The following is a 22,693-nucleotide window of genomic DNA, read 5'->3' on the forward strand; positions in this document are numbered from 1 at the left end:
CAGTGACTTTGCAGAGTGCCCTCCCGTACTCCGGGACCCCTGGGGGATCTTGGAGAGCTGGTTTCGGCCGGATCCCCGTAGGCCCTGCCAAGGGACCCCACCTGCCAGAGGGACCCCGCTCACTCCACAGACACTGGGAGGGACCGTGGGAGGTTGGCTCTAGGGGCTGTCGGCCCATCTCGCCCAGGCCCGCCCCGCTGGCCACCTTCTAATTAATTTCCTTTTCAATGTGCAGGAATCCGTGTACCAGGTCATTAGTGTCCCTATAAATGTCCTTTGAAAGTCATTAAGTCTACTCACATAGATCCCACACGGACACATGTGGGATTCTTGAGGGGTGCACAGCATGAGGAATGTGATGGCCATTTTGCAGGACCAGATTGGTAAAGATAGTCAGTGTTTTCACCGAGTCCCCGCCTGGGGGTTGGTTTTTATCCCAGTGTGGCTCTGGGCACGCTATTTCCCCTTTCCCTCTTATATTTCTCAGTTGTACTATAAGGTAGGTGTTTGACAATACAATCTTGAAGAGCTTTCCATGTTTCTAAGGATCTTCCTTTCTAACTTGCTGGCTTCTCTTGATGTGAGGCAGGCATTAGGCGTCTACACAGACCAGACCTTAGTTACAATGGGCTTAGGGTGGGATAGAGAACTGAAGTGCCAATATATCAAGTGGTGTCTAATCAGGGGTGTTGAGACCACAGCTGACAATTGAGTCCAAATACAGTGGGGCCTTGACTAACGAGTTTAATTCGTTCCGTGACAGAGCTCGTAACTCAAAGTACTCGTATGTCAAATCAAAAAGTGAACGAGTGAGACACGTGATGCTGGGCTGATGTTGTGGCATTCACTGTGACGTTCGCTGCAGTGGGGTATCTGAAGCTGGCTCGTGACCCGAATTTTAGCTCGCAACTCAAAGGAAAAAATCAGCCGAGAGACGGCTCGTATCTCGAAAAACTCGTTAGTCGGGACACTCCTAAGTCAAGGCCCCACTGTATATTGTATATCAATTAGCTCCAAGGAAGCCATATGATCCAGGGTACAGGACCTTGTGGGGCTGAGGCACAAGGTGGGAGGACATCAGGGAACCAGAGCCACTGGAATGCCCATGCTGCAGGGGGCTTTAATTATTTCTAGGTCGAATTTGCATTGGTGAGCTGATTTTATAAGGGAACTAGGGTGGAGTGAGTTCTGCATTTTATATTTCATGCTAGAAATGAGGAAAATGGACATTTTCCTTTAATAAGTAGTGTGTTTTCCAGGATATTTTCAAGTAGAGGTGGGAACCAATATTTTCTCCATAGGACATAGGTGAGGACCAGGGATGCTTAAGGGTACACACAGTTGAGACTTACCCTTTAATCCATGACTCCCAGAAGAGTTGGACTCACTCATAACCCTGAAGAGATGCAAATAAGTCTTCCTCTCTCAAGTTCAAGAGTCAAGAATGGCCACCTAAACAAACAGCCTAATTAAAATCGGCAGAGTTGAGTTCCAGAAGGAAATAGGTCTCAGTCAGCCCATCCTCACTTAGATCCCTTGATCCATGTGACTCTTGGTAAATAACTTGGAGCTTGTGAAGGTTAAAAAATGTTCCAGTGCAGCGTTTCTGTCCCAGTCGTGAGTTTTTAATCCATCCATCCATTTGTCCATCCAAATAGTGAGAGTTCCCTGAGCATTTGCTCTGTGCCAGGTATTATGTAGGCAGTGGGGATAAGATGGTATAATGAAAATTTGTTGGTTTCCTCTGCAGGATTTATTCCCCTTATTTCCTCTGCCAAAAGGAAATTTTCCATGCTGTGGTTTAGAAGGGATTACCTTTATCTCCAGCTATAGGTGTGGCTCTGGTTAACTGGATCAGTGAATCCTGTTAACCTCACACCATCTTCCCAGCAGCTAGTCACAGTGATTAATTTGGTGAAAGTCCCATGACTAAATCCAGGTCAACAACGGCCAGCAGGAGTCAACCCAAAGACTTGTTTGAGATATCAGGTATGTGGACTTGTCTTTTCCTCTGGAACCTAGAAACATGTCCAAGGCCCGTGGACAGCATCTGGTAACAATCACCGGGAGCCTTCAGAGAATGAAATCAATGCCAAGAAACTAGGACTGAGAATTTGAGAGTTAGATCTCAGATCATGGTCATATCCCTTGAGTCTTTGAATCAAGCTTTGCCTAAGGCCACACCTAATTCAGTTATGGGGCCAATAAACTCTTTTTAATGTTCAAGCCAGTTTGAGATGAGCTCTGTTACTTACAACTGAAAGCGTTCTAACAGATGCAGAGGCATCACGCATGGAGAGGTTAAGCGCTTGGATGCCAGGATAAAAAAGAGCTTAGACCAGGCTGCTTGCTTCTGAATCTCAAGTTCACCACCCACTGGCCTGTATGGCCTCTTGTGCCTCATTTTCTTCATCAGTTAAATGGGAATAATATTTCTGCATCATAGGGTTGTTACAATGATTAAGTTAGAATGTGAATGTGCTTAAGAATGGTGCTTGGAATATAGCAAATGCCACATAATATAAAAAGCAAACTGAGTGAATAAAGTAGTGAACAACACTTGGTGCTCATTGGCTGGGAGGTTAGTTTCACTTTTGGCTGCTGTCTCCATGGAGAGGTGAGACAAGATAATGGTCATGACATGGTAGTTGTCTGTAAAGGCAATGCAAAAGGCGTCATATCGGTCTATGACATGGTGTACATGACATAATAATTAGTATACTTGTGTGTCATGGTCACCATGATAGATGGTACTTGTCTGTCACTATGACACGAAGTACCTGTCCTTCAAAATGTCACTGAAGTATTTTTCCATCATGATGACACGGAGTGTCTGTTATGGTGACCTGGTATATGTATCATATACACAGGCTCATCTGATTCTGTCTCCCTTCTTGCTCTGTATAACCAATGAGTCACCAAGTCTTGTGGCATCGCTTCTTAAATATCTGCCAACCTATCGCCTCCTTTCCATCCCCATTGCACCTGTTAGAACTACGGCTCTGGACTCCCTGCCTCCTGAGCTGTTTCTAGTGAATCCATTCTCAACTCTAACACAGATTGATGTCAGCCCCCTTTCTAAGATCTGCAAATCCTCAATGGTACTTTATGTTTTCCAAATTCAATAAAGCCTCATGTTCTCATTTTAGGTACTCTGGGAACATTCGCATCTATATTCATTATTCATCAGGGATATGGGCTTGTAGTTTTCTTGTAATATTCTATTTGGCTATGTTGGTTTTGTTATCAAAGTAATGCTGACCTCATAAAATGAATTTGGGAGTTTCCTTTCCTCTTCAATTTTTTGAAAGAGCTTGAGAAGAATCGGCATTCATTTTTTCTTAAATATTTGGTAGAATTCACCAGTGAAAAACCATCTGGTCTTAGACATTTTTTGGGGGGAGATGTTTGATTGCTTATTCAATCACCTTACTCATTATTAGTCTGTTCAGATTTTATACTTCTTCATGATTCATTTTTTATAGGTTCTCCACTTGGTTGGTGTTTAATTGTTCATAGTCTCTATGATTCTTTGTATTTCTGTGGTATCAGTTGTAATGTCTCATCTTTCATTTATAATTTTATTTACTTGAGTCCTCTCTCTTTCTTGGATAGTCTAGCTAAAGTTCGTCTGTTTTGTTTACCTTTTCAAAAAAATCAAGTCTTAATTTTGTTGCTCTTTTCTATTGTTTTTCTATGTGATTTATTTCTTTTCTAATTTTTCATATTTATTTTTCTGCTAATTTTGGGTTTAAATTTTTTTTTTTCTAGTTCCCTGAGGTGTAATGTTAGGTTGTTTATTTGAGATAATTATTTTTTTTAATGTAGGTACTTATAGCTATATACTTTTCTCTTAGAACTGCTATTGCTGCATCCCATATTTTTTGGTATGTTGTATTTCAATTTTTGTTTGTCTCAGAATATTTTTGATTTCCCTTTTGAGCTCATCTTTTATCTGTTGATTGTTCAGTGTGTTGTTTATTATTCATGTATTTGTGAATTTTCCAGTTTTCCTCCTGTTATTGATTTCTAGTTTCATATCATTGTGGTTAGAAAAGATATTTGACATAATTCCTATCTTCTTGAATTGGTTGAGTCCTTTTGTGGCCTAAAACACATGACCTATCCTGGATAATGTTTTGTGTGCGCATGGGAAGATGTTTATTTTGCTACTGTTGAGTAGAAAGTTCTGTATGCCTGTTAGGGTCATTTGGTATATAGTGTTGCTCAAATTCTCTGTTTCCTTATTGATTTCCTGTCTGGATGATCTATCTATTGTTGAGTGGGGGATATTAAAGTCCCCTACTATTATCGTATTGCTGTTTATTTCTCCTTTTAGATCTGTTAGTATTTGCTTTAAATATTTGTGTTCTGACATTAGGTGCATAAATATTTATAATTATCATAATTTCTTGATAAGTTCACCTCTTTATCATTATACAATTACCCAGTCTCTTATGACCATTTTTAGCTTGAAGTCTTTTTTTTTTGATATATATAGCCACCACTGCTTTTATTGGTTACTATTTGTTGTAATATCTTTTTGCATCCTTCAGCCTTTGTGTGTCCTCAAAGGTAAACTGAGTCTGGTATAGCCAGCATACTATTGGATTTTTTAAAAACTCATTTGAAATTCCATGTTTTTTTAAAAAATATATATATTTTATTGATTTTTTACAGAGAAAAAGGGAGAAGGATAGAGAGTTAGAAACATTGATGAGAGAGAAACATCCATCAGCTGCCTCCTGCACACCCACTTCTGGGGATGTGCCCGCAACCAAGGTACGTGCCCTTGACCGGAATCGAACCTGGGACCTTTCAGTCCGCAGGCCAACGCTCTATCCACTGAGCCAAACTGGTTAGGGCTGAAATTCCATGTTTTTTGATTTGAGAATTTAATTCATTTATATTTAAAGTAGTTATTGATAACTAAGTACTTATTAATGCCACTTGGTTCATTGTTTTCTCACTGTTTTGTTGTTTTTATGGCTTTTATCATCTCTTGCTGTCTGCCTTTGTGTTTTAATGACTTTTTGTGGCAATATGCTTTGAATCATTTATCTCATTTTTGTGTGTAACCTTTTTAGGTTTTTCCTTTGTGGTTACCATGAGGTTTAATAAAATACAGTTATTTTCCTTTATCCACAGGGTACATGTTTCAAGACCCCCAGCGTATGCCTGGCACCATGGGTAGTAATGAACCCTAATCACCTCCTTGAACTCTGCTGGAAATGTGGCAGGAGCTTCTTCCTCAGCAGATGCAGCCTCTTCAGTAAGTTTTACATATTCCAGTCCAAGCTTATTATTGAATCTGTGTAAACATTCTTTACTTGCAGTGAGTAGCTTGATGTTACCTGTTTCAGGAGATCTCTTGTTGAAGTTTCTGTATAGCCTCAGTGCTTTCTGGTGCAACACATTGCCATCAATTGAAACACATTTTTCTATTCGGGTCTTCAACCCACAAATTTAAGGCTCCTTTCATCTTAACTATGCACTTATTATATACTGAAGGACGCTTGGGCTGCTTTCAAATCTTGGCTAGTATAAGTAATGTTGCAATGAACATAAGTGCATATATTCTTTCCCATTAGTGTTTCTGGTTTCTTTGGATATATTCCCAGAACTGAAGTCGCTGGGTCATAAGGCAGGCCCATTTTTAATTTTTTGAGGCAAGTCCATACTGTTTCCCACAGTGATTGCACTAATATGCATTCCCACCAACAGTGCAGGAAGGCTCCCTTTTCTTTACAACCTTGCCAATACTAGTTTGCTGAGTTATTGATGATAGCCATTCTGACAGGTGTGAGGTGATATCTCACTGTGGTTTTAATTTGCATTTCTCTGATGATTATTAGCATCTTTTCATATGTCTATTAGCTATCAGTATGTCCTCTTTAGAGAAGTGTCTATTCAGGTCCTTTGCATTTTTAAACTGGATTTTTTTTTCTGCTGTTGAGTTGTATAAGTTCTTTATAAATTTTGGACATTAACCCCTTTTCAGAAGTATTGTTGGCGAAATTGTTCTCCCATTCAGTGGGTTGTTTTTTCATTTTGTTGATGGTTTTCTTTGCTGCACAAAAACTTTTTAGTTCAATTTGTTTATTTTTTTCTTTAGTTTTCCTTTCCCAAGAAGACTATATATGAAATTTCTGAGATTTTACTGCCTATGTTTTCTTCTGGAATTTTTTTGGTTTCCAGTTTAAGTATTTAATCAATTTTGAGTTTATTCTTGTGCTTGATCTAGTTTTATTTTTTTGCACATATGCTTGTAATTTTCCCAACACCATTTATTGAATAAATTATCTTTACCTCATTGTATGGTTTTGCCTCCTTTGTCAAATATTAATGGACTACGAAGGCAAGGGTTTATTTCTGTGCTCTCTATTCTGTTCCATTGATTTACATGTCTGCTTTTCTGCTAGTATCCATGCTGCTTTGATTACTGTGGCCTTATAGTATAATTTAATATTGGGTTGCGTGATTCCAACTTTGTTCTTATTTCTCAAGATTGCTATTTGGGGTCTCTTGTGGTTCCATATAAATTTTTGGAATTTTTTTTTTAGTTCTGTGAAATATGCCATTGGTATCTTAATAGAAATTGCATTGAACCTATAGATTGCTTTGGGTAGTGTGGACATTTTAGTGATGTTAATTCTTCCTATCCATGAACATGGTATATGCTTCCACTTATTTGTATCTTTTTAAAATTTTTTTCTTCAGTGTCTTATAATTTTCTGAGTACAGGTCTTCTACATCCTTGGTTAAATTTATTCTAAGGTATTTTATTATTTTTGAAGCAATTATGAATGAGATTATTTTCTTAGTTGTTTCCCTTTCTGATAATTCATTATTGGTGTATAAAAATGCAACTGATTTCTGGATTTTTTTTTTGTATCCTGCTACTTTACTGAATTTATTGATCAGTTCTGGTAAATTTTTGGTGGAATCTTTAGGGTCCTCTATATATAGTAGTATCATGTCATCTGAAAATAGTGATAGTTTTACTTCTCCCTTTTCAATTTGTATGCCTTTTATTTCTTCTTCCTGTCTAATTGCTGTGGCTAGGACTTCCAGTGATGTTTCACAAGATTAGTGAAAGCAGACATCCCTGTCTTGTTCCTGACCTTAAAGGAAATACTTTTAATTTTTGCCTGTTGAGTATAATGTTGGCTGTGGGTTTGTCATGTATGACTTTTCTTGTAAGGCAGGCCTAGTGGTGAAATTGCTCAAATTTTGTTTATTTGAAAACTCTATTTCTCCTTCATTTCTGAAGGTCAACTCTGCATGGCATAGTTTTCTTGGTTAATAGCTTTTTAAAAAATCCTCACCTGATATGTTTATTGATTTGAGAGAGGAAAGGGGAGGGAGAGAGAGTGAGACGGAGAGAGAGAGAGAGAGAGCATGAGAGAGAGAGAGAGATGAGAGAGAAACATCATTGGGTTGCATTTCATACATGCTCTGACCAGGATTAAACCTGTGACCTTTTGGTGTATAGCATAATGCTCCAACCAACTGACCCAGCTGGCCAAGGCCTTGGTTGATAGCCTTTAAAAAATTTTGTAATATATCATCTGCCATCTCCTCTGGCCTGCAAGGTTTCTATTATATCATCTGCCATCTCCTCTGGCCTGCAAGGTTTCTATTGAAAAATATCACAGGCTCTGTCCTATCAGAATAAATGCTGGCTATGACCAAGATGGTGGCACAGGTGTGTACCAGCTGAACCAGGCCTGCTGTAGGCCCTCTGTGAAAACAAGGATGCTCTGAGCCACTGGCATGAACAGGAAAAAATTTATTATCCCAGATAAGAAGTCTGAAAATATGGTGTCTCCAACTTGGTTATTTCAGTAATGTAGCTGCATAATGAAGAACGCAGGCTCTTTTGTTTTTCTGCTATGCAATCTTTACGAACTGGCATTTTCTTCAGGGTGCTTTCCCTTAAAATAGCTGGGGCTCCTAATAATTCTTAGACAGAATAAGATTATATATATATATATATATATATATATATATATATATATATATATTTAATCAGAAAGAAAAACTTTACCCAGAAGCCCCAGCAAATCTCATCTTACATATCATTGGCCATAATTTGATCACAGGCCTAGACCTGAACCAATCACTGGCAAGGAGAATGTCACCTACATGATTGGCTTTGACCAATCAGAATTCACCCAAGTCAGGAGGAGGAGTGAACACTGGAATAAAATCAGGGCTCTTCCAGGATGTAAGAAGAAGAAATGATTGGCCTCCGGATAGGTAGCCAAAGGAATCTGCCATATTACCCTTTATAAAAAAGAGAATCTGCCAGAATGTCTTAAAAAAACATATTTAAATATGCATTAAAAAGAAAACATCACAAAACAAATCATATTTACATGTAAATAAAATTGAATATGATCCACGTACAGGCTAGCCTTTCGGCAGAAATCTCTTCATTTATTATAAGGCTTGTCCAACTCAGCACTTCCCAAATCCTGAGAATTATTCAGTCTTTTGAGTCTTCAGGGTAATTGCTTAGATTTGAGGCAAACAAGATAAATATACATTTCCTCCAATAAAATCTATCTCTATCGGCTATAAAAGGCATTTGCACAAAATCCTCAATGCTTGCGTGTCTTATTTCTAATTACCAATAGGTCAGTTTTTTGTGGCTTTTATTGCCTAATAGAAATAAACTAAGAACTTTGGCAAGACACCCACAGGCTTCTGTGATCAGGCCCACTCCACTCTTTAATACTAACGCCCATAGAGCCTTTATGTGTCTCTGATTTTGTAGAAGCATGGCTATGCTTATAGTGTCTTGTAGACATTGTGTTCCTTTTTGCAATTCTTTTTATTTTTGGCCTTTCATTTTTTGTCCATCTGGAAACCTCTATTCATCCTTCAGTGCCTAACTCAATGGTCACCTCTTTGATCATAATCACTATCTCTTTTAGGCTTTGCCAGGCAGCTCGTGTGTATCTGTCCGTGTGCAGCCCCGGCATGAAGGCTGCCCTCTGTTAGAGCCATTATCACATTGCTGTCATTGCCCACTCTGCTGGGACGTGGGCTCCTGAACCCAGAGGCTCAGTCTCACCGCTCTGCCACCTGCTTCTGGTACAGACGTAGAATGTAATGGGGATACTCCGGTAAATAAATGATTTCACATGTAAGCTAATAGTTTTCTTAATGAATTAGAGGTAATTTAGTGGATGTATTATTTATTGCCCTCCTTCATGTCCAAATTGAAGTCATAATCTGATAATTTATGAATAGATTAGCTACTTGGAAATGGGCACATTTTTGCATATTTACCTTGATATATATGTACTGATGGCAGCAAGAACCATTAGTGAATTCATTATTTTTGAATCCAAGTTGCACTTCTACTGCTAAGGTTAATTATTGATTTGTTTTATTCAGTGATTAAAGCTATTAGCCACTATTAGCAAATGATGATGTTTGTGCATGTTTGAATATCAGCTGGATTGCATCTCATAGCAGGAGCCCAAGCTAAATTAGTATTCCCTGGGACCGACATCTTCTATGGTGATACATAGACTTACCAAAGGTAACCAATGATTTTTCCTTGTGATAAAAATAGAACCTGATTGCCACTGCAGTGATTCTTCCTGAATGCAGACACTGGCTGGAACTTAGTTTAAGTTGAATGTGGTCTCCATCCCTTTGATTTCGAATAATCAGAGACTTCTGAGCAGGACTTCAAGAAAGGCTAGGAGCCCTAACTGGTTTGGCTCAGTGGATAGAGCATCAGCCTGTGGACTGAAAGGTCCCAGGTTCGATTCCAGTCAAGGGCATGTACCTTGGTTGCGGGCACACTTCCCAGTAGGAGGTGTGCAGGAGGCAGCTGATCAATGTTTCTCTCTCATCAATGTTTCTAACACTCTATCCCTTCCTCTCTGTAAAAAATCAATAAAATATATTAAAAGAAAAAAGAAAGGCTAGGAAGTGCTCTGGTTCAAATGCCTGCAGACTATGCTGTTTTTACTTTTGTTTATCCAGGAGGTGGAATGGGCACGTACGCTCCTAGAAAGAGTTGGGGGATGGAACTTGTGGATCAGAGCTTGGCTTTGCCTGAATAGAGTTTCCTCCAATGAGAGGAAGACACTGCTTTTCAGGGAGGGTGGTGGTGGCCTGGGTATACTGGCACCAGTGACACACCCACACACCCAACTGCAAGGGGGGTGGGGATGTAGCCTGGCAGCTCTGCCAGGCAAAGGATGAGAAACCATTTGGGGAAAAAAAACCTAGCCAGGGTCTGCTGCAATCTCCTCTGCTTTGATCTAGCAGGTGAAGCTAACCCACGTTGAGAGGGTTTTCACACCTGGACCACTTTCTCAGCTCATCATCTCTTTCTTTGGCATCACAAGGAAGCTGACTTCCAAGTTCATCCTTCCCTGAGTGGTTTTCAAGGTTTCTCCAGGCAAAGGCAAAGGCAGCCACAAACCTGAACTCCTGGAGGTCCCATCATGGTGTGGGGAACACAGTAAAGATTTGTTGAGTGATGACTGTCTGACTGAATGGTTTTCAGCGAACCTAAGGTTCTTGTCATCTGACTTTGACATATATCCATTTTAGAAGACTCATCCCTTTGCCCTTTGCACAAGCCTTCCTGATTGTTATCTACAGTTCATCTTTCCCAGGGAGACGGTTCAATTAAGACAACTCAAAATGAGTTCATGATTCGAAGGTACAGCTGACTGCACTCTGATTAACTTCCTATTCATCAGTCACAGAGATATATGATGGGAATTACTAGGGCAGGCAGAAGAGAGAGCAGGCAGGCTAGAGGGAAAGGGAGGAAGTGGCTGGAAGATCAAGGTTTTGGGGTATGAAAAAGATGAGAAAAGTGCCAGGGGGAGGTGGAAGGCCTGGAGAGGAGGAGAAGCCTAGGAGATAGCATGAGTTAGAGCAAGTCTTCTAGGAGATGTAATTTTAATGTCCTAGCATTAGAGTGTCTGACACTAGGGTGAAACTGAACTTTCTTATGATATGAAAAGTAAAATAAATGTTGGATGGTAGGAAAGTCTGATGGCTCAGAAGCTCAATGCAACGGATTGTTGAGGCCTTGCAGTCCAATCTCAGCTCTCCCCTCAGCTACACGATCCCAAACTTGCTTGAAAGCACCAGTGCTGATGCTTCTGGTCCAGAGAGACAGCTGTGCACCTCTTGGGGGTTAAAATTGTTGGGAGGACCCCACACCCCATCATGGTTTTATTACCAAGGATATGCTGAAAACACGCAACCCCATACTCAAGCCTCAGAATCCTTACCTGATGTCAGATCCCTACATCCCATGTCTACCAAACATCATGCCTGGATGTCTAGCAAACAGCTGTAGCAAAACATGGAAACATACTGAGCTCTTCTCCTCTCCTCCTGTGTGCTTCTCCCCTGTGGTCCTGAGCCCAGGGAATAACAGCACTATCCACACAGTCTCCAGAAATGTAGACATCACAAACCCTTCCTCTCTCTCACCTATTACATTTGATTGTCCACTGGGTCCTACAATTTCACCCTCCTCATATCTTTTCAGTCCACTGCCACTCCTAATTCAGGCTACCAGGATGCTTGACTTGGATTATTGTACCAGTTTCCTAACTGGGCTCCTAACCTCTGTTTTGCCCAATTCCAATCCAACTTCTGCACATAGGACAACATGACCTTTCCATAGTGACATATGTATAAGTCTTTGGCATTTCATGGTCTTCAGCACAAAGACCAATCTCCTAAATCATGGCACCTGACCACTGTGATTTGTTTATCCTCACCTCTGGCCAGTCTTGCTTTTCACTCCTTATTCCAGATTAGGGTTGGGTATGTGATGTCAGGTGGAGAAATAGTCCAGGTGAGAGAAGTCACTGTAGTCTGGACTAGTCTCAGACAGGTGCTCAGAGATGGCTGCGTCTTAGTCTTCTTAAATATCTTCCTAATCCTTCCACATGCCTCCCCTTCAGCTTCCGTGACCTTACTCCAGGACCAAGATGCCTTCTTGGACTATTTCAATAGCTCCTTGTTTGTACTTGTATCCCAGGCATCTAGGGAGGGTTTGCACAGAGCAGGACTTCAATAAATACATGTGGAATACATGAAGGAATTATATAAATGGGAAAATAGTCTTTTTAAAAGAAACTATATTTTTATTGATTTCAGAGAGGAAGGGAAAGGGGGAGAGAGCTAGAAATATCAATGATGAGAGAGAATCATTGATGGGCTGCCTCCTGCACGCCCCCCCACTGGGGATGGAGCCCGCAACCCGAGCATGTGCCCCGACCAGAATCAAACCAGGGACCCTTTGGTCCGCAGGCCGACACTCTATCCACTGAGCCAAAGCAGCTAGAGTGGAAAATAGTCTTAAACATAGCTCACTGTCAGTTCAGCAGGTTAGAGTGCTTTGTTAAAGTGGCTGCCAGGCATACCATGGATAAATATTCCTGAAAAATTTTAAATCAATTTTGCACACTGACCTCTGCCAGGCGCTGGACAGAACCTGGGCTGATCTGTGTGGACAGGCACTGCCTTACACTCAACTTTGGAGATCACAGCTGCAGGCAGTGGTTGCACAAATGGGGAATCACTGGGCCCTCAAATGCTGAGAGCTGTTTCCAAGGCATTTGAGTGTCCAAGGGGCAGAGTTCATTACCAGAAACATAGAATTAGGTCTTCGGTGATTATTGCAGGCTATGTCTAGATAATGACAGCTCTGCTGAGAGAGGCAATGATGCAATTCAATAGCTTACCCATGAAGGGGAGGGGATGATGAGAGAATGGTGTTTGGTTTCGGTTTTACTTTCTTGCCTCAGTTTACCCGTGAGCCATCTTGTCTAGGGGCCTCTAGGAGGTTTGCTGTAGTGCATGAGAAATGACTTCTGAAGAAGGTGTGCAAGGTTGCCTATGTCCCGGCTGCTTTAACTTCTGCTGCTCTGGGTTCACTAATCCTCCATGCAGAATAAAAGGTCCATTGAGCTGAATCTGGTTTGCCTTCAAAGACCTATCATCCATTCTAGGTTTCCATTGAAGTCGGCACAGAATTTATGCACGCCCATCACTGCATTGGTTATGGTCTCCAGTGCTTCAGTGGCTCTTAAGAATGGGCCACTGTCAAGAAATTCATAGCTCTGATGCCCGTAACAGCACACACTACTGCAGATACGTTATGCTGATAAAGTGCTGAGAAGTACAGCTAGCTGGTGGCCTTTGTGTTAACCTTGACCTGTTTTATTGGAGCAGGCATATTTTCCTGCGGTTCATGCAGTTCAGAACAAGGCAAAACATATATGTCAAGTATTTTTTGACAGGCGTTATTGCTGCAGAGGGCAAGCACGGTCAGTGTGTGGAAGGTCTTTCAATGGTGTGTGGCTCCATTGGCTCTGGTGACCCGCCGAGAGACGTGAGTCTGCTCCTTGGTGATTGCAGCAGCTGTAAACCAATAAGTAATAAAGGCGCCGGCTTTCCCTCGCCCCACTCCCTGTATTAACAGGAGATAAAATTCAGATGGTTTGGACAATTTGGAAGTTCTTTCCAAGGTATTTATGGGATCGGCCACACTAAAGTCATACTTCCTGAGGACTGCGCCAAGCAATGACTAAGCATGCTTTGGGCGCTAAGGCTGGCCTGTTCCAGCGGATGTGGGTTTGGCTCGAATATTTCCGACAGCCTGATTGAATCTTTCTTGAAACTGTGCTGCAGGCCAAGAGTCTTCCTCCATGAATCCTCCTTTTTTCTCTCTCCCCTTTCAACAATGTCAGATCAGCATCATAATCTGAAGATGCTCCCTTCATTCTCTTGCTCCCTTCTTCAACCAGCCTCTTGCATGTCTAATCCTGTTTTGATGTCCCCTATTGAGGCACCTAAATGAATGTAGTCCCTTCCCCAGTGTATCCATGACAGGGATAAGTAAACTTGCAATGTTTCTGTTTCAGGCTGTTGTAAGATCAAGCCATTCTATTCAAGAAATGAAGGAGACATAGTTGGGGAAGGGAGACAGGAAAGGCATCTGGGTTTGAGTGTCTTTGAAAATTTTGGAAACCAGCACTTCCTCACATGCAGGACTCAGAGAAGGGAAGTACAGGCACTTTGATAGTCGTGGCGGGGTTTGCACATGTGGCCTGCATCACAGTATATAGTAACTCTGAGCCCACGGAGGTGGTGATGATTGAGAATAGTAAAGACCAGATTCATAGTCCACAACCAAAACATTTTCCAATGAAAATGAAAATATGACAAGTTAAAATTTGTGGAATGCATCTAAAAGAGTACTTTGAGAAAATTTTATAGCGCAAAGTGCCTACATTAAAAAAGACAAACCACCACAAATTGATGATGTAAACCGGGACTTGTCAAACTATAGCAGATAGGCAAAACAAAAATTTCTTCCTGCTTTTATAAATAAAGTTTTATTGAAACACAGCCCATTTGTTTATTTATGCATTATCTACGACTGTTTTCATGTTACCACAATAGAGTTGATTAGTTGCAATAGAGATTATATGAATCCAAAGCCTAAAATACACTCTGACCCTTTATAAAAAATTTTTGTTGAACCTCAATTTAAGCTTTCACCTTAAAAACTAGAAAAAGGACAAATGAAACACAAAGTAAGCATAAGAAAGAAAACAATAGAGATAAGAGCAGAACTCAGTTAAATAGAAAATAAAAAGAATAAGGATAAATAGTGAAACTAAAATACTAGTATGATCCTTTGAGAAGATCAGTAAAATTGATAAACCCCAAGCCTTTTAGAGCAGAAAAATAGAGAAAAAATAAAAATTGTCAATATCAGAAATGAGAGAGAGAACATTGTTAAACATCCTACAAACATCAAAATATAATACATGAATATTATGAATAATTTTATACCCATGAGTTTGACAAGTTAGATAGATTGGATAGATTCCTTAAGGGACTGAAACTAACAAAGTTAATTCTAAAAGGAATAGATAACTTGAAAAGCTATATCCATACAAAAGTGGAATTTATAGGTAAAATAACTTCCCACAAATAAACTATGTCCAAATGACTTCTCTGGTACATCCTAGAATTATTTTTTAAAAAATGATACCAATTTTGCACACTCTTTCAGAAAATTGTGGGAGGAAGCACAGTCTAACTTATTCTATGAGGCCAGAATTACTCTGATAAAAAATGAGAGATAGATATTACAAGAAAAGAAATTGTTAGACTAACATCCCTTATAAAAATAGATGAAAAATTCTGAGTTTTAGCTAATTGGCTTCAACAATACATAAAAAGTAATACATCATGACCAAGTGGATTTAAACCCCCAAATGCAAATTGATTCAACATTTGAAAATCAATGTAATTCACCATATTAACAGACTAAAAAGAAAAACCCTCTGACCACCTCAATTGATGCATCAAAAGCCTATGATATTCATGATAAAAACTTCCAGCAAACCAGAAATAGTAGACTTTCTCAATCTGATAAAGTGCATCTATAATAAACTTATAGAAAATGCTATCCTTGATCCTGAAAGAATTAATGCTTTTCACTTGAGATCACAAAGAAAGGAAAAATGCTTGCTTTTCCCATTCCTATTCAACATTGTACTGAAGGAGCTAGCCAGAAAAAGAAGTAAACTCATCTAAACTAGAAATAAAGTATTAAAATGTACTTTATTTTCAGATGATGTGATCATCCATACAAAAATTTCTAAGAAATTTCCAAAATCCTGTAAGAAATAATAAGTGAACTTGGCAAAATTGCAGGATATGAGATCAATACAAAAATTAATTGTGTATAGTCTATACAATACTATATGTAACAATGAACAACCACAGAATTGAAATTTAAAAAGCAAGTCTATTAAAATAGCATGACATATATTAAACACCTAGGGATAAATTTAACAAAATTGTGCAAGCTGTACTCCAAAAACAAAAGAGCACTGGTGAAACATGAAAGAAGGCACAAATAACTAGAGATGTAAACTATGTTCATGGATCAAAAGATATAATAGTATTAAGAACTCAATTCTCTCCAAATGATTATAGATTCCAATTAAAATGTACTTTACGAAATGCTAGCAGTCTTCCTTTTCCATAAATTTATAAGTGAATTCTAAAATTTATGTGGAAAAGCATATGACCTAGAATAGCCAAAACAACTTTGAAAAAGAGGATCAAAGTTTGATTGCAAGACTTATTATAAAACTACAGTATTCAAGGGAATGTCATATAGACATACATACATGCATTTAGATAAATGGAACTGAGTAGGCAGTGAAGAACTAGATGCACATTAATTTGTCCAAGTGACTATCTACAAAGGCTCAATGCAATTTAATGGTGAAATGATGTTCTCAGCCAATTGTGCTGGAATAATTGCAATATGCAGAAAAATGGATCCTGACCATTACTGTACACAATATACAAAAATTAACTCAAAAAGGATCACAAATGTAAGAGTTACACTACAAGACTTTTAGGAGAAAAAATAAACATAGGAATGAAAAGATGTTTGAAATCAATTGTTTAAGCTTCCATCTAAAGAAGTCAGAATATGAAGAGCAAATTTAAATCAAAACAAGAAGAGAACATATAAAAAAGAAAAAAGCAGAAATCACTGATATAAAAAACAAATAGAGAGATATATCATGTTAATATATTGGAAGATCTAACTTTATTAAAATGTTTATTCTCTCTAAATTGGCCTATACATTCAACATAATCCCAATTAAAATCACACCAATCTTTTTTTTTAAAGGAATTGACAAGATAATTCTAAATATTATATAGAAATGTTAAGAATCTAGAATAGCCAAAACTTTCTGAAACAGAACCAAGTTGGAAGACATCCTAGCTGATTTTAAGACATTATAAAAGCAGGGTAATCAAAGCCCCCCCCCTTTATTTTTTATTTTTATTTTTTTAAATTTCTTTATTGGTTAAGGAATTACAAATGTGTCCTCATCCCCCCATTAACCCCCAATCTCCCCCCCGCCCCACTCATGCTCTCATCCCCCTGTTGTCCGTGTTCATTGATTTGGCTTATATGCATGCATACAAGTCCTTTGGTTGATCTCTTCCCCTTACCCCCACTCTCCCCTACTTTCCCTCTGGGGATTGATAGTCTGATCGCTGTTTCTCTGTCTTTGGATCTGTCCCTGTTCATCAGTCTATGTTGTTCTCTATATCCCACAAATGAGTGAGATCATGTGGTTTTTATCTTTCTTTGACTGGCTTATTTCACTTAGCATAATGCTCTCCAGTTCCATCCATGCTGTTGCAAATGGCAAGAATTCCTTCTTTTTTTACCACAGTGTAGTATTCCATTGTGTAGATGTACCACAGCTTTCTAATCCACTCATCTGCTGATGGGCACTTAGGCTGTTTCCAAATCTTAGCTATGGTGAATTGTGCTGCTATGAACATAGGGGTGCATATATCCTTTCTGATTAGTGTTTCTGGCTTCTTGGGATATATTCCTAGAAGTGGGATCACTGGGTCAAATGGGAGTTCCATTTTTAGTTTTTTGAGGAAACTCCATACTGTTCTCCACAGTGGCTGCACCAGTCTGCATTCCCACCAGCAGTACAGAAGGGATCCTTTTTCTCCACATCCTCTCCAACACTTGTTGTTTGTTGATTTGTTGATGATAGCCATTCTGACAGGTGTGAGATGATACTGCATTGTCGTTTTGATTTGCATCTCTCGTATAATTAGTGACTTTGAGCATGTTTTCATATGTCTTTCGGCCTTCTGTATGTACTCTTTCGAAAAGTGTCTATTTAGGTCCTTTGCCCATTTTTTTATTGGATTGTTTATCTTCCTTTTGTTAACTTGCATGAGTTCCCTGTAAATGTTGGAGATTAAACCCTTATCGGTGATATCATTGGCAAATATATTCTCCCATGCAGTGGGCTTTCTTGTTGTTTTGTTGATGGTTTCATTTGCTGTGCAAAAGCTTTTTGTTTTGATGTAGTCCCATTTGTTTATTTTCTCTTTAGTTTCCATTACCCTAGCAGCAGTATCAGAGAAGAAATTCCTTTGGCATATGTTTGCGATTTTGCTGCCTGTGGATTCCTCTAGTATTTTTATGGTTTCCCATCTTACATTTAAGTCCTTTATCCATTTTGAGAAAAGCCCCCCCTTTTAAAAGGTAGACAGATAGATCAATGGTACAGATTAGAAAATTTCAAAATAAATCCACACAAATACAGTCAACTTATTTTCAACAATGATGACAGTGTGATTTAATGGGGAGGGCAAAATTTTTGATAAACAATGTTGGGATAACTAGATATCCATATATTTAAAAATTCCATAAACCTTAAACCCTAATTCATACTGTATCTAAAAAAAATTATTCAAGATGTGTACACATAGGTTGCGTTGGTGGTATAGTGGTGAGCATAGCTGCCTTCCAAGATGTGTACACACCTAAACATATCATGTCAAACGACAAGGCTCCTAAAAGAAAACCTAGGAGAATATCTTCTTGATCACAGGAAGCAAAATTTGTTGAAAGGACATTAAAAGGCACTACCTAGGAGAGAGAAAAAGATTGATAAATTGGACTTCATTAAAGTGAAAAACATCTATTCTTCAAAAGCTACTCTTCGGAAAGTTCAAAGGCAAGTAAGAAGCCGGGGGAAATATTTGCAAAGCAATTTTGGACAAACCCTCTCCAAAGGGAAATATATAAAATGTCAATAAACACATGAAGAAAAAAAGCTCAGTATCATCCGTTATTAGATAAACATACATTAAAACTACAAAGAGATGTTTTGTATGGTTTTATGAACTGAGGTTGCCCCAATAAATTGAATAAAAAATAAAACTACAGAGAGATACACCTTACACCCACGTCGATGGTAAAAATTGGAAAACTTAACAATGTTGAAGAAGCTGCTAAACATCTGGCACTCTGGGCTAAAATGATATGACCCCTTTGAACCCTTAGGCTATTTATTACAAAGGTAAATATACCACTATATTTTATTTCAGCCAATCTATTACAAGGAATTTATCCAAGAGAAATGACAGTATACAGAATGTGTAGAGTAGCTTTACTTATCATAGGCAGAAGCTGGAAACAGCTCACATACCTATCAGCAGGAGAATGTATAAACAGACTGTGGTTTGTCCATGGACTATTTACTCAGCAGTAAAAAGTAAACAACTATGTGCAGCAACATGGATGAATCTGAGGTCTCCATTAACGTAAGCTATGCCTGTCTTATTTATTTCCTTTATTAGAGGCCCGGTGCATGAATTCATGCACTGGTGGGGTCCAGCTGGCCTACCCCCAATGCAGGCTGGGTGGGGGGGGGGGCGAGCAGGGGTGGGGCCAGCTGGGGAAAGGAGCAGTGGGCAGCCGGACTTTCTGCCATTCAGCTATTTGTATATTTCCCTTTTATTATATAAGACAGCACTCCTCCAATTTGTAAAAACATATGTACATACGTGTATATAAAATTGTTTGGCTTGTTAATAAGTGTTTATAAGTGAATTCTAAAATTTATTTGGAAAGGCATAAATGGGTCCAGTGCTCAGTATAGATCCTTTAACTAAACCTTTTTTCACTCATTCTTGAATGGCTAGATTTTGTCATCAAAGCTTTGTTTCTTTTTGCCTAAGGGACTAAGGGGTGCCAAACTTCCTGACTTCTTACAAGTCTGTGAATGTGTGTCTGACACCTTTATACATGAACAACACCTTGTTGGGCCTACAATTTTTGGATCATACTTTTTCCCTTCAGAAACTCACATATACTGTACTTTTCCCTTTTTTTCTATATTTCAATGTTGCTATAAAGAAACACGAGGCTAGCCTTATCAGCCTTTTAAGTAAATTTTTTTTGGTTTCTTCTTCTCAAATGCCTAAGAAGTTCTCTGAATTAATTTTTTTAATGTTTAGTAATTTACAAGGATTGGTCTTGGTAGTGCTCATTCTGTCTCAAATTTCCTACTTGGAATGTTCTTTCAATTATGTAGATTCAGTTCTTCCTTCATTTAAGGAACATTTTTTTTCTTATTACATCTTTAATTTATTTTGTGCTACTTGTGTCTCTACTTCAGGGATGCCAGTAATCCTGTGTTCGATTGTCATCACTGGAAGATTATTTATTTTTGTGCAATTATTGTAATGTGTTTATCCTAAGTACACAGGCGCCAGTTCTCTGTGCTGCTTTCCCTCGTTGTGAGCTCTAGGGCCTCTGAAAGGATAGAATCTGGCCAGGCATCACCAGGTCTGCAGAGCAACCTCTGCCCCCTGCCCCAGGGGCCGGCTGAGCTCTAAGACCCGCTTTCCAACAGCAGCCGCCTCACTGTGGGGTTGGCCAGGTTTTCCTTCGCCCCCAAGACCTTCATGTCAGCTCCCTTTTCCTAGAAGCACTATCTTCCTGCCCGGTCAGATCTCAGAAAAGAATCTGAAATTGATCATCAAGCCTTCCCTCCCAAGTTGGGCTTCTGATTCCTGAAGCCCAAGCCCTTCCCTATGTTTGCAAACCTCAGACCAAGGTGAGGGGAGTTGAGGAGCTTCCTGGACCCACTGACAGCCCCCACATGGTGGGTGGTCAAACCTATTGGCTGCAATGTTCCTCCCAGCCTATGAGTCTCACATCTCCAGCCTGGACCCCCATGGCCCTGATTCCTGGGAAGCTCCTGTCCTTGTCATTCCAGGGGGAAGCGCTTCTGTTTCCTACCTGCCCACTCACCTTGGCACCACCGCTGAAGGGCACCAGCTCCTCACGCATCAGGATTTCCCTCTCACGTAGGTCTTGTCTTATGGAAGATTCCTTTCACTCTCAAATGAGCTGTGCGTTTTTGTTTGTTAGAAACATCCAATATTTTTCGGAGCTTGATAAAGTGTTAAGTCGGGGGAGGAAATATCCGTAGACAGACCGAGAGCTTTTCTGTGAAGGTGTAATTGCTTTTATCACCTTTATGGAACAAGTGCCCGTCAGCCTAGCTACTTGAAACGTACTTTCCCCTTCAATTTATTTTAAGCATCATTGAGATTTAAAAATATCCCTCGTAATAGTTACTTCCAGCATCGGTTTTATGCACCCGAAGGTAGTAAGGCAGGTGAACCTGGATGGCCGGGTTTCCTTTCCCCATCAGGTGGAACGGCCATCTCTGGCAAAGAACCTGCTCCCAGGTCCTGCCAGCGCCAATCATGGGTTTCTTGTGCTCCCGGTGACCTTCTTTCTTTCTGATTACACCTGACCCCTCCAGCCTCATCAGGGAGGGAGGGTTTATGCGCCAGTCTCTGCATCCACTCAGCTGATGACGGGTGGACGTGAGCGCTCAATTTCATGCTCTCACCAGTACCTGGAATTATGTAAGGCCAGGAGGAGGCCCCAGTGTTTGCTGAATGCTCAATAGCCTAATCACGAGGGGGGAAAAACCTTCTTGAACTGCCTGGGCTGCCACGGACTGGTCATTGCAACCCAATTTCTGGTTTTCTCCTTTCAAAAAGAATGCTTGGTTTCTGACCAGTGGTTTCAAAACATAAACATCTCAGGCAGTGGAATCAGTCAGTCGATCTGACCTTCAGACTGAATATTTCCTCATTTATATGGTTGACTTGCTTGAAACACAGTCCAAAAGGGAATGGAATGATGTTTTTAAAGTAAGGTTCTACTGATCCCAATGCGAGGCAGGCTTTCAGACCCTTGCATGATGGATCGTGGGTATGAGGTGTCAGTCAAAGCTAACCTGCAAAGCAGAGAGATTACTACAGCGAGGTAAACCCCAGCTTTCCAGTCCTCCGCTGTGGTGCTTATAAATGATCAACCCAATGTCATAGCAATGTATTGCGCTGAATAATAATTGTATTTCTCACAGGACATTGTCAATTTTTTTTTGTCTGACCTTTCGGAGGAACAGCTTTTTAATTTTAATACAAGTATTTCCTTTTGAACTTTAAGGCAGGGCTGCTGATTTACTCTGCCTTAGACCTTGACAATGAGACATTTCTACTTGAGCCCAAGACTGCTCACTGTTTACTAGAGTGGACCTCATCTTGGGTATTAATTCAGTGGAGACGATTGGGAACAAATTGATCTTTTCGTAATTTGTCAGGTGAAGTGTAGCGAGCGGAGAATGTCACATTCAGCACCGTTTTGGGGGAACTGTACAACACGTGAGCGCAAAAGTCAGGTTCATGAAGTTCCCTTTCAGGGCGAGGAGGGTTCTTGGTTGTCTTCCATTGGAGAATCTGCTGCAGTGTCTATGCTGCTGCAGCAAATAACCAGTGATTTGTGAAGTCGCTCTCAACTCCCTTGGAAATGAGGGAGCGCCTCATTCCATCTTCCGAAACTGAAATATGATTTAAGGAGCAGCCTTAAGAATTGCTGCTCCGGCCATTAAAACCATGATGTAGCTGCGCATTATTGACATGGAGAGATATGCACATTAGTTAGTGTGAAAAATGGGTTATGAAGTAGGATCTAAAGTATGCTCCTATTTTTGCTTTAAAAAGTAGATGTATTTGCATGGGGAAAGCCTGGAAAATATATACTTGCATAATCACAATAAGAAATAAATAAGAAGATGGATAAATGCAGCAACAAAAATGAGCAAAGCATACAAACATGTAATTCATAAAAAGAAATGCAAATACTCGAAAATAAGGGGCTATTTTATACTTCATTTGTAAGCACAGAAACATAATTTAGGATGACAATGAAATACCTTTATTTTGGCAAGAATGTTTAAAA

This window comes from Myotis lucifugus, unplaced genomic scaffold, assembly GCF_000147115.1.
Source record: "Myotis lucifugus unplaced genomic scaffold, Myoluc2.0 scaffold_94, whole genome shotgun sequence".
NCBI lineage: Eukaryota > Metazoa > Chordata > Mammalia > Chiroptera > Vespertilionidae > Myotis > Myotis lucifugus.